The sequence below is a fragment of the Dermacentor andersoni genome, chromosome 11 (assembly GCF_023375885.2).
Source record: "Dermacentor andersoni chromosome 11, qqDerAnde1_hic_scaffold, whole genome shotgun sequence".
Taxonomy (NCBI): Eukaryota; Metazoa; Arthropoda; class Arachnida; order Ixodida; family Ixodidae; genus Dermacentor; species Dermacentor andersoni.
Genome location: NC_092824.1, coordinates 96,368,234 through 96,384,070, shown reverse-complemented (window position 1 = coordinate 96,384,070; position 15,837 = coordinate 96,368,234). Strand labels below are relative to the sequence as shown.

The following is a 15,837-nucleotide window of genomic DNA, read 5'->3' as shown; positions in this document are numbered from 1 at the left end:
AGCTTTTATCCGAGTATATGCGCAAGAGTCACTCGTGCCGTATATTCCATGTGTTTTAAGACTATGGATAATAACAATAAAAAAGTATTGGCTTTGGAAGATAGCACAATTTTCGTTTTCGAAAATTGTGCTATCTATCTGCTAATTGTGTGACGTTAGCCGAACAAAAAAAAAAAAAAATCCGTCATTGACCAATGAACAAAATTTCATTAGCTAGGTTTTGATATATAACTAATTAGCTTCAAGGCACGTTTTACAATTCACGAATTGAAGCCGGCGAGTTTGCTAGGCATATATACGCTAGCACCACATTGCGTTGCTTGAGCTTTCCCCTTCAATGGCGCCGCGTTTTTCCTTCACGTTCTATCGGTCACGCAGAACAACGTGAACCCGCCATGGTTGCTCAGTGGCTATGGTGTTGGGCTGCTGAACACGAGCTCGCGGGTTGGAATCCCGGCCACGGCGGCCGCATTTCGATGGGGGCGAAATGCGAAAACACCCGTGTACTTCGATTTAGGTGCACGTAAAAGAACCCCAGGTGGTCGAAATTTCCGGAGTCCTCCACTACGGCGTGCCTCATCATCAGAAAGTGGTTTTGGCACGTAAAACCCCATAATTTTTCGGAACAACGTGCGCTGGCTGCGGCTGTAAAGCATCAAACGGGAATATTCTGAAGAACTCGGGATAACGAACGCCGCGGAAATCCGTGCGCCTTATGCATATACCGCTCCGCCGCGTACACGCTTACCAATGTCCGTTGTACGGCTCAGCTAAGGACTGATACGCAAGCTGTCGTAAAAGATAACCTGTTATCTGTTATCACGGCCCGTGGGAGCGCCAACAGCCGTAGGCATACTGGTAATTATTGATAATATATGGGGTTTTACGTGCCAAAACCACTTTCTGATTATGAGGCACGCCGTAGTGGAGGACTCCGGAAATTTCGACCACCTGGGGTTCTTTAACGTGCACCTAAATCTAAGTACACGGGTGTTTTCGCATTTCGCCCCCATCGAAATGCGGCCGCCGTGGCCGGGATTCGATCCCGCGACCTCGTGCTCAGCAGCCCAACACCATAGCCACTGAGCAACCGCGGCGGGTAGGTAATTATTGATAAGGATTGTTTCAAACAGCAGTTTGCAGTGCTCGCGTTCGTGAACGCCCTTGCTGAAACAGCGGCACAGGGAGTCTCGAATGGGAGACAAACACAGATGTTCTCGGAAGATCTTTTTTTTTTATTTCTCCAGAACTTGGACGGTGGCCCAGCGTCTTCAAAGTGTTCGCTGTTAACTTTTATTTCGAGCAAGCGCTTGCCCGCTATGCTGCAACACGTCTTTATTTCAAAAAATTAAATTTGTTCATTGGCCGAAATGAGGAGTACTATTCGCCACCAATTCGCTTGTAGCTTTTAAATGAAGTGGTACAAAGTACTCTTTCTCTCATGCATTTTTTTCGTTATAGTCATACCTCCCTTTAACGAAACACAATCTTACGAAAAATTCCATTTAGCGAATTACTCTCGATTTCTCAACAGTCATTTATAGAGCCTGTAACACGTTAAAACCTCGGAGGAACCAAGTGACGTCAACGTATCTCCTGGTTTAAAGAGAAGTTTCGACATAAATTATGGGTCAAAAAACACGTCACGGGAAACCTGTTTTACTCAGAACGCAAAGCGCCTTACCTTTCCAGTCCAGCCTTGTTCCTGCAATGTCGATAGAGGCAGAGATATTTTTATTCGCTCTTGAATAATGACTGTGGCATTCGAACGACTGTTCCAAGTGTTCTAGGAAGTACTTGATTTACCGACATAATTCTCACGTCGAATATTGCTTGAATTCCGCCAATCAATCAGACCATGTCAATGTCAAGGCCAGTGGAAGTCAACGGCATACCCTCTGGTGCAAGAGCGGCGGCAGTGGCTCGCGGTGTTTCCGGTAACGTTTCAAACGATCCTCCCGAGCGTGAAGAAAACATTGTTCTTGGAGGCATTCAAGCCAGCTAGTCTGCCTGCCACCCGACTGCATTATACAAAGACATCTGGGCGTGCGCCACGTCTGCAAGAACGACGAAGGCTAGAACACGTGCTCTTCGTCCTGTCCAGAGCCAGGAAGACCATGTCGAGCATAAATTATGGAAGCCTCTACAAGATGGTCGCAGCTCACACAGCCCAATCTGACCTACTGAAACTTTCAATACTGCTACCATAACCATTTACAACCGACAACACGCCAGCTCGCAGAACTTCGATTGCCAGTGTATGGTTCTCTGGAAGTCAGTGTGTACCAATAGCCCAGCAAAGGCATAGTGCGTAATATGCTAGCAGAAACACCTGAATCGCTAGTGGAAGTATTGGACTCGGAAGGCTCGGAAAGAGCAACAATACTAGCAGCATGCCAAGTGGGTAAAAGCGAAATGGTGCCGCTCATTTCACCGACGTCTAGGGGTCACTGTATTGTGAAGTACTGCAGCTGGATGACGCCTGTGTCACTGTACGTACCCATAATGTTAGTCTGCATTAGATGCTACGGCACTGGCTAGAAACAAGACATATGCACGCACCCACCTGTCTGCACAAAGTGGGGCACGGAACACGAACCTGAAGATTTCCCCACCGCGGCTTTTTCGTTGTACGTTTACAGTGAAGATGGACACATTGAAACGGACCCAAAATAGGCAAAAAAGGCTTGTCGCAAAAAAGAAGTGAAACAGCCCATGGACAGGCGACCGCTTAGCCGATCGCTGCACAGTCGTGCTGCACCTCCCACAAATGCGAATACATCGGACGAAAGTCAAGTGACTATGCTGCACAATACAGACAGAAAGAGCTGTTCACGCAAGTAGAACCCTTCTGTGACCTTTCCATCGAAAATGAAGAGATATACGCAAGCAGTGCCTGGGTAATCGAAAATAAAAATACGTGGCCACCAGTAGATCAGGACATCGCACTGAAACGATGACGTAATCTGTCAAAGAACTGAGAGTGACCTTAGCAGACGTTCTGCATCAAACGGAGCAGCTGCGGAAGCAGCAAGCTGCTCTTTGCACGGATTGCACTCGAAGAGCAGCAGCAAGCCAAGAAGTGGAACACAAGCTGCAGACGAAAGCCGAAGGCGGGGGGGGGGGGGGGGGGGGGGAGCAGCCAGCGCCTGCAGTCGGTCACCCTGGAGCCTACCACTTCTCATAGTAGGTGGACATCCCGCAAGTCTGCTTCTTCGGGCCTCAAAAAAGTGAAACACAGCAAGTCGCAACAGAAGAGGCGGCGCCAGTCAGCAGGTACCGCCCAGTGAGGGCTATGCTCCCTCGAGTCAAACTGTACCCAAGGAAATGACAATTAAGAAAGACATGTCACTTCTGTATGCCAAGCTCGAACAGGTTGTCATAGAACAAGGCCAAGTAGTTAAAACTTCACATGCAACAGCACATTCTTCACATTCAACAGCAGCAGCAATGCCAGCAGCAACAACAGTTGATGGCAGTTTACATGGACCATTATAGAAAGCTCCTTTAAAGCGTCATTCAATAATCATAGTCACCTTCGCTCAACAATTTTTTTCCTGACATTCTTAAGCATTGTGAATCCACAACCCCAACAAAACCCTACTGCTAGCCTCCCTCAATCAGTCCACGCGGCCGCTGCTCCGGACCGTACCCGGCGGAACTGCTGCAGCTTGAGCGCTAGTGCGACCGAATTAAGTCAGCTATTTCACCAAGAGGGCCTACCCGTCGGCCTGCTACTCCAGGAAAACAGAGGCACAACGCCAGTCATACAAGGATACAAAGGCTATCTCGAACTGACTGTGGAGCACCGGGCACGGTGAGGAGAGGCATCAACTGTGCAGGGTCAAACGGCCATCTACGTTTGTGCAGACGCTCCGCACGTATAACTGAACATCATTCAATACTGCACCTCTCATGAGAAAGTTGTGGCGGTGGGCTGCAGCCTGAGGCAGCGGAAGGAAGTCATTGTGGCATCAGTCCACCTCTGTGCCAAAACCAGCCGCCGCACTCGAGGTGACTTCACTTGGTGTCAACATCTACAAATTCGCTTTCCCAAGCACAGAATAATCAGTGGAGCTGACTTCAATGCACGTCACCCACATTGGGGATACAAATTTTGCACGGCCAGTAGGTTACCACCTTGGCGAAGCAGACACCACAGACCTCAGATTGGCAATGACACCAACTATCCCAACTACCACACCCGCCCCTGAAACCAGAAGGACACTGATCTAACATAGGCGGCTGCAGCCTTCGTCCAGGGTGTCGGTGCGACTCTGACGCGAGAGGTAGCGACCATTATCCTGCCTAGATAACACCTGTTTTCTGGGTGAAAACGGGCCACGTTCGCAAAATCGCAGTTGCAGGGTGGGAACATTTGCGTGACGCACTTGAGTCTGCAGAATAAGAAGGTGTTGAAGAACCATTAACAACACGCATTCTTTGCACAGTGCGAGGAGCGACATGACTAGAGCATACTGGGGCAGCATCCAGCCCTGAAAAGCACCTGCTGCAACTTTGGAGTGAGCAAGCCAAGCTGCCTACCGCATACTTAAATCGTGGCGGCACGAACCAAGCCCTCATCAATGCTCTGCCCAAGACTGAGCAAATTCGGCAAATCGCACCGGTGCGCACCGGGGAATGTCCAGCGAAATCGAACAATCTCAGCCAAACGTTGTGACAGTATTTTTCTGTTTTTCCATTTCAGCCGCTGTGGACAAGGTGTCGGAAGGAAATGTTTTTCGTTCTGGTTTTAGCTTCGTTCCACTGAAAAAAGTTCCGTTCCAGTTCTGCTCCGGGAGGAAAACGAAAAAAAAATTATCCATAATGGTTCATAACGGTTTCGGTTGAATGAAAAAAATTTCTAAGGAAAGCAACGATAAGAAGCTAGTATTTATTTTTCTCCATAAGTGAATTATGAATTCTGAGATCATGCTCAGTGCCTTGAGTCGGAGGAAGAGGAATTATTCTTCCTCCGGCTCAAGACACTGAGCAATCTGAAAGAACTGGCAATCTGAAACAGCCGACGACAAGCGCTGGTTCAAATTGCCGACTTTCCTCTTGAATGGAAAACGAAAAAATATTTCGGTTTCACTGTGAAAAAAAACTAATAAATAGCGTTTCGGTTAGGTCTTCGTGCCGGCCAAAAAATATCGTTCTCTTTTCGTTTTTGTTTTCGTTATCTTCCGACACACTTGGTTGTGCTTCTCTAAAAAAATTAAAAACGTGGCAACCTCAATATTCCTATCTTCTAGAATGCAATGTAGCTGATATTTACCGAAAGAAAAAAAAATAACGAGGGTCAGGCTGACGCCGTCAGAATCACAATTTTACGTAACTAATTGGCTGATAACACATACATTTTGATTTATTTTGTAATTTTGTAGGTTTATAATCGATCAATTACTTAATTTTTTGCTCCCTAAGGTTCATTTAAATTGAAGAACTTTTTTTCCAATAACCAATTACAGGTACTTAGTTACTCTATTGACGACACAAGCCGAGAAAGCAGACTCATGCAGCTTTGAGTGTTTGAATTCAGTGGGAAGTACAATTCAATGTCAGCGGTCGTGCTACACAAAAGCCTGGCGGTTGCGTCTATTCAGACAGGGAAAAGAAGACGCTAGAAAATATCGAGGCCAGCTCATTCTATTTCCTGTACTTTTGCAACGTTTATAAAGGTTGAAAGGAAAGCAACGTAAAAAGAAATTCGATGGCATTTTAGTAATTGCTGAATTACTTTCCCTCGGCAGTAACTGGCAACTGTAATCATTCACAGCATAATCGGGTAATTGCAATACGTTCTATTTTTCTAAAATGTACAAGTGTGGTTAGAATCTGTGACGTCACAGGGAGTTGGTGTAGGCTTCAAGGCGTCTTCAGTGTTGCTTCTTGTCTGAGTTGTACTAAGCTTTTCTCGCATTAGGAGTTGATATTGTTTTTTCTTCATGATATTGCAGAAGGGCAATGTACTAATACAGGTAAACTTAGGTTCTTATTTAGTGCCTTATTAGGCTTTTTTTACTGCTGGAAATGATTACCTGCTATTTGGTATTCCATGAGTGCTATTCTGCACACCAATATTCTTCCATAATATTGACTTCGTCTTCTTGGCAACTCTGATCGGTATCAGACGCCTACTACAACCTCTCTGATTGGCTCAAAACGCCTGCAATGCAAAAATGATTCAATACGACGCAATTTGACGGTGTCCATAATACTATATAATACACACAGCGACAACCAAGTTAAAATGTGTTCAATTTAAAGACGCTCCAGAATAGCACCCCAGGTGGCCTTTCAGCCTTAAGTTCCGTAGTGTTAGGTGCATGCACGAAGGAAATGTCTAGGAGCGAGCATTACGTAATGCAAGTGAAGCGAAGAAAAGTTGGCCCAACACGTGATCATGGCGCGCTGTTTTCATACCGACGCATTCGAGACGCTCAGCGCACGTTACGATGCAACGACAGCAGGTCCGACAGCCAAGTGCGCCTGCCGCAGTAGTTTGAACGAAGACGATAAATTTATGAGTCGCAATAAACGACATAAGCTTTAGGGGAGAAAAAAAAACGGCACGGAATGTGCAGGAAGTGGTCGGCAAGGTACCCAAACAAGCACACGTCGGTTCCTGCTGCTGCTAGCTAAAGCCCCTTAAACTTCGTAAAGTAACGCCACGCTTTGAAGAATACGGCCTCCTCCTCCCGCACTCTGGCTGAGGCCGACGCCACGTCGCTATTGGCCTAATAGCATCACGTGGGCCCTCGCGCCGTGCTTAGGCGCCATTTTCGCTCGAGAAGCGTCGACGGAGTGGCGAGGAGCTCATGTTGGCGCCGTTGCTACGTTCGAGTGGTGTAGGCGGCGCCACGATCGATGAGGGAGCGTGAAAGAGAGGAGAAACGAGGATGAGCGAAGGCGGAGGAGCAGTGTGTCACTACGTAGTTTGAGGGGTTTTACTGCTAGCTGCTGTCGCCGCCGCCGCTGCAGCCGCTCGTGTGGGCGCTGACACGAGAGAAAAACACGCTCTCGCCGACAGTCGGCAGACTGAAATCGGTGCCCAGTTGGCTTAGCGCGAGTGAGCCTTAAGCGGTGTGGTGCCAGAAAACATTACGCGACATTAAATTTTGGTCTAAACCGTTGCATGCGTCAAAGTATGTTAAACTGCTGCGTGGCGCGAAAAACGATCGAAATTTCAAACAGAAGACCGCGTTCCCCTTAATCACTAGGGAGCCGCGCTTCCAGCCAGAGAATCAAGGTCACACGCACAGATGCCTCCGCACAAGTCCCGGTGCTTGCAACGTCACCGAGTAGGTGCACGTTAAAGATCCCCAGGTGGTCGAAATTTCCGGAGTCCTCCACTACGGCGTGCCTCATAATCAGAAAGTGGTTTTGGCACGTAAAACTCCATAATTAATTAATTAATTAACGTCACCGAGCACGGCACGTGACTTCGATTAATCATCCAAGGCGGAACGCGCAATGCCACCACTGGTAATGCGTCGCGCAGCAAAAAGACGTACAAAAATAAAAGAATGAAGGGGTTCCTTACGCAAATGTGACTCTTCTACACCGGGTTCCTAGAACAGACGTAGGTAACGGCACTTGAGGACGCTATTGTTGAGGCAAAGGAAGACATTGTGACCATATGGTGTGACTGTTGACAGTGACGCTCGCTTCCTGGCGGCCATGGTAGGAGGACAGTTCAACTTCATCTATATCCTAAAAAAATGAAGCGATTAAAAAATTATTTCGGTAAAACAATGCCTCGACGGCGACTTACAACCTCTAGTGTACATTATCAATATTTGCAATGAATGGAGCCTGGCTGAGGGGCTCTTTAATAACTCCGGTGAAAAAAGCTAAGATTGATGAGACTTACCGGGAGCTGCAAGGCCTGCGAGGCACATTTTTTTATTGCAGTCGCCTTGCCACCTATGGCACGTTCACACTGGGGAATGCGGCGTCTACAGCGAACGGATTTCTCCTCCCGCCGAAATCCGCGCTGTGCACACTGCTTGCCCACCGCGCCACCGCAACGCGATACAGAGCCATCTGCCGTGTAGGACACTAACCTCCAAGCAGGCGCAGGATATCCCGGATGTTCCCGCGACACGAAACTACGGTGTACTAGAATAGGGGCCAGACGGCGGAACGCGCCACGCACTGCTTCGAAGCCGGGAGCGTAGACAGGTCCCGGATGTATGCGGCGGCGCTGCAGCCGCACGGGCTGTACGGACGCGTTCTCCGTGTGATGCGGCCGGTTGCAGCGTGCTTGCTCTGAAGAACTCTGAAGGAATTCCACGAGTGTCTGTCTCGTTGTGAGTCACATGCAAAAGGTCTTTGTGGCTTTTTGACCCAGTCGACGGCAGATGGGCTGTGACATTGTTCTGTTAGAATATTTGCAAGGAGAGGGTTTCAAATACCTATTGATTGATGTTATGAGTAACTTGTGAGTGTACAAAAGTACGGCTGAAATTTGCAGTTTAACACAAAGGAGAGGAATCGATGATAATGTGGTATGACGGCAAATATAAGGTTGGGCGGGAAAAAGGATAACACGAAGAAAAAAAAAAAAGTTGGAGAACTTGTGAGGTTGTCGTGCGGATCCAACGATCACTCAATGCCGTCTCAATTTTTGATTGTTGTGAATTGCCTGTCTTTTTATAACTTGGCGAAGGCAATGCAAACAGGGAACACAGAGGTCAGTAAAGATTTGGTATCGCTACTTCACTCGCCTGATAAATCTGAAAAGGAAGGGGATGTTGCGTCACTTGATGAAGCTGGAAATCTGACGCTGGTAGGGCAAAGGCTAAACAGCACTCCGGCCGAGCAGAGGGCTTATGTAGAGGAAAGAAGCGATGACAGCCTCATCCATTATTTATGGCAGGGTATGTCGCGCAGAAATTTTTTACTCGCAGCAAATGTGAGGGCTGCCGCTCTCTTCTTTAGCAGAACTCTAGGGTCCGTAGCATAGTCTCAAAATTCACGAAATTTGTGACAGGGGATGATTGCTGTATCCGTCCAAGTAGCTTCTTGAAGCGCTAAAGAAACTTGAGGGAATATATTTACAACCTTCTTCAGCAAAGAGGAGATTTCCAGCGACAGCACAGTTGGTGTCATAATTCGAGTCAAAGCTTTAAATTTGGCTATGCCATAGGCTGCAAATTGCATGCTGATGATTTCACATCAGCAGTTGTGCGTTTTTATGTCCTAACAAGGCTGCAATTTTACGTTAACGATCCTAATCAGTGAGGAGAAGCACGACGAAAAAAGGAAATCGCACTTTAAAGTTAGCTATACGGTTCTTAGCAGGCTGGTGCAACACATGTATGCTGACCCTTCTTTGTCTTTTTTTTTTTTATCTGAGTGCACAACTTTTTCTGGTGCATTCAAAAAGCTAGTTTTGTGACTATAATTAAGAAATGAATTAAGGAATTCATTTGCGCATATTAATTACACTGTAGGTCCCCATTGGTTGGGATGGAATGTACTCGCAATGTGTTTTTTTTGTGTTTTGGCATACTCTGTGTAGTTTTGCAGAGATCCCTTTTAATTGTCGTCTTTCGTACCTGTTTTATTCCTTTCATAGAAATGTAGGATGTCGGTGTGTCTCATACTCGCACATGAGCCTGACGTTCATGATGTAAATAAAAAAAATTCACGAACAAACTGTGCAAATGTAGTTGGGGAGGGGGGGGGGGAGGTTCGCGAAAGCGAATGAGAGGACGAGGGACAAATGTTCATCGCGGAAGAAGGTAAATGCCAAGCAGGGAAGCTCTTTCGCTTTGGGCTATGTACGTACATATTGTTTAGCCTTCTCTTCTACAACTGTGGCTGAGGAACTAAGCACTTGACGTTGGGTCGCGGATGCCGGGGATGCTTTTTTATAAATGCGAACCGCAAAAGAAAATGTGTGCACCTGGAATCCGAGTTGCTTTCAATGAACTCGATATCCTTTACTACGGCGTTATTTCCAGCCAAGATTTCTGTCCGAATAATTCCTGGTTACGTGGCAGCGTGGCTCAAAACAAATTTAACGGCTTTACCCCACCACTTCGGTGTCTGCAAAACCTTTCCTGTCAGGTTAATAAATCCGTCTAATGAGCGTTGAGATGCGCTAGGAGTGCACATATAATTGATTTCTTATATGAAGTGAATTTCGGGGATGCATCTTAACATCTGCCGAGCATTTGCACGTCTATTTGACTGCGACAGAAAATGATTATCAAGATATCAACATGCAGCGCTAACGCTGCGCCGTCCGTTGCGTACATGGATGGATGGATGTTATGAGCGTCCCCTTTGGAACGGGGAGGTGGGTTGCGCCACCAAGCTCTTGCTATTGTACTTCCTAATGTTCTAACTAGGTTAAACAATGAAAAAAGAAAAAAAAAATCACTATGAACTACCACGCCCAAATTTTCTGATCCCCTATTGCGAACTGTGCTTTTGTACGTCTCCGTCTTTTGTCGTTTCCCTACTTTTCTTCCACCAATCCTGCAATCGCCTCTTACTAATGCCTATTGTGGACATGTTTGCTTTACCACTGCTCCCGCTGAACCCAAGGGCTTCAAGGTGGTCAGTCGTGCCTAAACCGACTGCTGGGTAGACGTCTGCACATTCTAATAAAACATGCTCCGTCGTTTCCCTAGCTTTACCGCAGCAAGCACATGCTTCTTCTTCCTTCTTATATCTCGCTTTATAGGTGCGTGTTCTAAGGCATCCCGATCTCCCTTCTCAAGTGCTTCACACAGGCCAATGACGTCTTGTGACGGTGAAATAAGTCCACCTCGGCTCTTTTGCTTAAAGATGCGAGCTCGTCTTAATGCAGGGCGGTGATGCACTGCTCACATGTTGTTGTTGTACGAACTTTCCGAACAATGAAGCCTGCTATGTGTGGCACCACGGCATCGACAAATGCACAAAGGCTTTCGGGCCAGTCAATGCGATGTGTATAATTGTGGTCAACGGCCTGTAGTATTGATGATCTGCGCTTGTCAGTGAGCGTGCTTTTTGCATCTACCGCGGCTACTGTAGTGGTTTCATGCAAGACCACATGCTGGGAGCAGTTTCCAGAACTGGAAGACGTTACTTCCGTCTGAACCAACAGACGCTTGTATGCAGTCAAAAATTGCGCGGCTGTTGGATTGTTATGTGCGCCTCGTCCACGTATGCATCTGAAGAAGTTCTCGGCGTTATCTTGACTGAGTTTGTGCATCAGCAAGTACTTCAGCTGATGCTTGCCAACAAGCTCGTCAAATATTATTTCCTTGCTTGCGATGCATATCAAAACGCCAACGAACACAGTTTTTTTTCAGACCTTCTGTAATTGCACGCCCTGCCGGATCTCTCAGCCCGTTTATGTATGGTCGGGTCTCAGAAAAAGAACGGCTTCCAGCAACCTTCCTTCTGCTTCCGAAGGGGTGCTTTATACGACCTTGCTAGTGGGTTCCTGGAGTTCAAGATGTCGAACAAGTGATCGAAAGTTCTAATGAACTTTGATGTTGCGCTGGCATCCTTGAATTGTGGCAGCTTGAGCACCTGTTCGCAGAAGTCCAAATCGTCGGCAACTGAGGCACTCGATGCTTGTACAGGATATCGCACCTTGAATTTTTGCTTTTCCCGCTGGACGTAAGCTTGTCGCCAAGCCGCAACCCTTCTCCACGTTGCAGTGCCCCCAATGCCACTACATCAGACCATTTCACATCCCTTCCTTCCATGTCAACGAGGTGACTTACGATTGCCAGCTAGTTACGGATGAGCTTAATCATATGGCAGGCATCTAAGATAATGTAAACGTTTTTAGTGCTATCAGTTGGTTTGGCAAAACTTGTGATAAACTGATGAGTGTCCGGTCGGAGCTGAGCACCTAAACATTTAGCCATTGTGTAGTTCGACGACCCACCGTCAAATGTAAAAGAGACAATTTCAGCCTGCATTGATGCCAGTTTCTCAATACCCTGCTTGGTCAGCTACGCTCTCTCTGCGTCAGTGAGTGCGTCAATTAAAAAAAATATACGACTGGCATCTTGACTCTGATGTTTATGCCACCATTCATGATGATGCAAACAGTTTTGGCTTCAGGGAGGCTGTCATCATCCAGCCCCGTTCGAAAGTATGCATACCCAACTATCTTGTCTCCAACAAGTTCTGCACGTTTTCTTATGGCCATGTCATCCACGACCAGAGCGCAGTAAAATGGTTCACTTCGTGCTTGCGCAAACTTTTCGAGAAAAGAAAATGCTTCAGCCGTGAAACCAGGAGCTCCGTCAGTCGATCGATACCAATCCCAAAGTGTACGTTGTGACGGAAGGGCACCATTGAATTTCGATCTGACGTACTCATAGACGACCGCAGAATAAAAAAAAAAAATGTAATGTCAATGCGAACGCACGGAGCTCACGTAGGTACTTGCCCTTCTGTTCGTTGCCCGCTCTGCAGAGAAGCTGCTGAATGTCACTTGAAAATGCAGATGTAAACACGTGCGAGCCTTCTGAGATGAGTTCTCGTTCTCCGATTTCTTTGATGACTTCTTGTGCTGTCTCATTTCTTTCGCAAGCCTTCGCTTCGCTTGCTACAAAGTCTAAATTTTTTTCTTTAACTGCGTTATCTCTTCTTCAGAGGCACTGACTTTGTCTCTGTACCATTGTTTGGTCAGAGAAGACACAGGTGGGTCTTCAACTTCAGGCACTTCGCTCAGATGGGCAGTGCCACTGGCTCGGCAGCCCTGCTGCTTGCGTTCTGGACGCTTACTCTTTACCTGAAATTGACACCATATACTTTTGTTAAATTTCAAGTTAGATAATGCATTGGCTAGTAAACCAAATGTAGTTTATTGGCTATACCACAAACTTAGTGCTGGGACGTCTGAGCACCTAAAGCTTTCGCCTGACGAAGCAAACTCCAGTGTGCGGGAGCTGTCTTACGCGAGCAGAGGGGACACGGTTCATACTTTTCATTTTTGCAGGCGGACAGGGCATTAATTGCATCTGCAATCACGAACACTTCTTTTCAACGAAACGAAGCAGAAAAACAGCGCCCACGGCACACCTTCTTCCACGAACACAATCATGCAGCACAATATGGAAAAAAATATTGTTCAGAACACTGTCGACATCGAGACGTTTTGTTTCCTTTACTTCAATATACCTATCCGACAAGGGCCTTCGTCGACTCACGATTTCGGTGCCGCATTGATACCACGAATACATATCACGTGAGGCAAATCATTTTTGCGCGCGCATGTCATGGTATGACATTCTGCAGTAATAATGACAGGCTGCTGTAGATGCTGCGGAAACGCAGGAAACACGAAAGGCACATTTACCGCCTGCAGTCTCGTTGTTTGCCCGGTGCGGCCAAAGCACTCTAGCAAGAAGTGCACGGAGCACAGGCGATCTCCATCTCCATGCACTCCAGCAAATCCTACATATCGTCCTTGTCTAGTACACTGTAAGGAAACTAGAGGGTACTGGAATGGGGCAGTGGGTCCAGCGGACAGCTTGGCAAGTGCCGACGGCGTTGCAAAAAACGCTGAAATTGCGGCGGCGGTGCCATCGCTTTCTCCTGAAGCTCCGCCTGTTTCGGCAGCGCCCACTGGCTGAGACGACCTCATGGGCCGAGTGGCTGTCGTGTGCTTGTCGTGTCGTTAGCATTGTTTCCGTCACTCTTTCTCCATTTTATTGACTGCAGGCCGGCTCCATGCAGCTTAGGTAGGGCCTCCGACGCGACTGCGTCCGACGTGCGGACCCGCTCATTCAGGTGAAGGCGACGGTGGCGCCACTAATTTTTAAAGCGAAAGATTTAATGGCCGCGAACTTGTGATTTCGCCGTGGCGGTGCTTCCAGGAGGCACATGACGTCACAACGCGCGCCTCGCTGCGAATTTTTCTCTATTTCTCCCTAGTCACTATTGCGCATGCGCCACAAGTAGCACCGAGCCACAGGTGTTCCGCCGCTGCGCAGCGCCGTGCCTCTACGCCACCGCCGTTTGGTATGACGTCACACCGCGTTCCTCGTTGTTGCGCTCACCTACGCTCGCTTCTAAAGCCCCTCAATTTTCCAAAAGAAGTGCCATTCTTAAATCTTTCCGTCACCGCGCTCAGCCTGGTGTTTCCTCCTCCACACCTCCTGTCGCCCCAGCCTCCTCCGCTCCCCCATTGGCCAATCTGTGTCACGTGGAAGCAGGCACCACGCTTTTGCATAATTTTACTTTCCAGCGTGGAAGCAGGCGCCGCGCTTTCGTCTATTTTTCCTTTCCAGCGCGCTCCGATCGCCATTGTCGGCTCTGTGCGACGAAAGCACGGCAGACGGACTGATCGAGTGCGTTAGCGGAATAGAATGTGTTAGGGCCGAGAACTTAATAGTGATGCTGTGTTGCTGCGCCTTCGGTTGCCGCAACGGACACAGCGACGGCAAAAAGCTTTCTTTCTTTGCCATCCGGCGGGCGCAATGCTCCAAGAAGAAAAGTGTGGATACACAGGATTGGGCGGGCTGACTTCGAGGAAGTGCAAAAGACGCACGGCTTTGTGAAGTAAGTGCCACGGCGCCTCACAACCCCTTCTTTTGAGCCTAGTTCGCGCCTTCTGCTTCGAAAAAGTGTACGTGTTCATGCTCTGCGTAGTTTTTAGTGCGTTTAAGCTGACTTTCTTTCTCGAATGTGCTCTTTGTTTCATGTAGTTTCCTCTTGCGGTGAAAGTGCACGCATCTGCAGCTGGCCTGTGCCATAAAAGCGACTTTATTCAGGCTATGTTTGGAGCTCCACCAGAGAAGTTAGCACATTCTCGACGCTTTTTCAAGGCTCACTATGACTTATAGATGCAGTCTTTTAGCTTCGAATGTACGCCCGCGTGTATTGATTTGGTTTGTGGTGATTAATGTTTTTAACGTCCTGGACCGACTAAAGCTATGACGGAGGTCGTAGCGGATGGCTCCAGATAACTTTATTTAGGTCGCCAGGGGATGTTTAACGTGTACTTTGATCATAGAGCCGTACGTGGGCCGGTAAATTGCACGTTCGCGTTTCGTAATTCTCGCGCGGGCGGGGTAGCGCTGCGCCAGAAGTTGGCGCCTCGGCGCGATCTTATCTTTTTAATAGATTTCATTTACTAGTTGTAACAACGTGTCATTATTTCGTGCTATTGACGGCGCCTCCAGGGCACCAAATTGGCAACGGGAACACGAAAGCTAGAACCAGGGCTGGATGGGGCTCGCCGAAACCTGTGCATGCCAAGGGGGTATAAGATCGGCTGTCCGCAACAGCGGACAGCCAATTTTGTATGCGAACACTCCCTGCGCCGCCTGCTTTATTGTAATGTCGCGTGCTCTTCAGAGACCTCCGTTAGCCGTAACATGTGCCCTCCTGGAGCAGCACTTGTAAAAAAAAATTTATCGTCACGATTACCAAAGCGCCCCGCAATGAAAAAAGCGCCCCGCGACTGCTGCAACATACCGCGCCCGTGCGAGGACAATTACGGAACACCAACTAGGAATCTCTTTAACGGGCCCCTTGCATTTCGCCTCTATCCCGGCTGCTGCCGGTTGCGTGCTCGATATTGGAGGCATGAGCAGGGGCTACTCGCCCGATTTGTGCGCAGGGTTATAATAGCCGAGAAAGGCTGCAAAGCACCACAAGCCCGCTGATAAGGATTAACATTTTTATTGCTTAACGTTAACATTTTTGTGCGTCCAATTAAGTAAATGGGTATCGCATGAGTCGTATGCACTGTATGTTGCCTGCCATCTGTTGCGACAAATAATTTCGTGTTTTTGATTATGGAGTGCGGACAGGGTTGCCGTGGAAGCTACGCAGAGAGATGTTATACAAATCCGTTTTTTTTTT

General features: G+C 47.8%; 1 long non-coding RNA gene across 1 annotated transcript in view; it reads right to left on the bottom strand.

Moving 5' to 3' along the window:
- Positions 1-7,552: 7,552 nt before the first annotated feature.
- The window catches only part of LOC140214237 (uncharacterized), a 163,790-nt gene continuing 155,505 nt past the window's right edge, over positions 7,553-15,837 (bottom strand). The window contains exon 4 of the long non-coding RNA XR_011891187.1: positions 7,553-7,716. This is a non-coding gene — a long non-coding RNA (uncharacterized lncRNA). The remainder of the gene's footprint in view (positions 7,717-15,837) is intronic.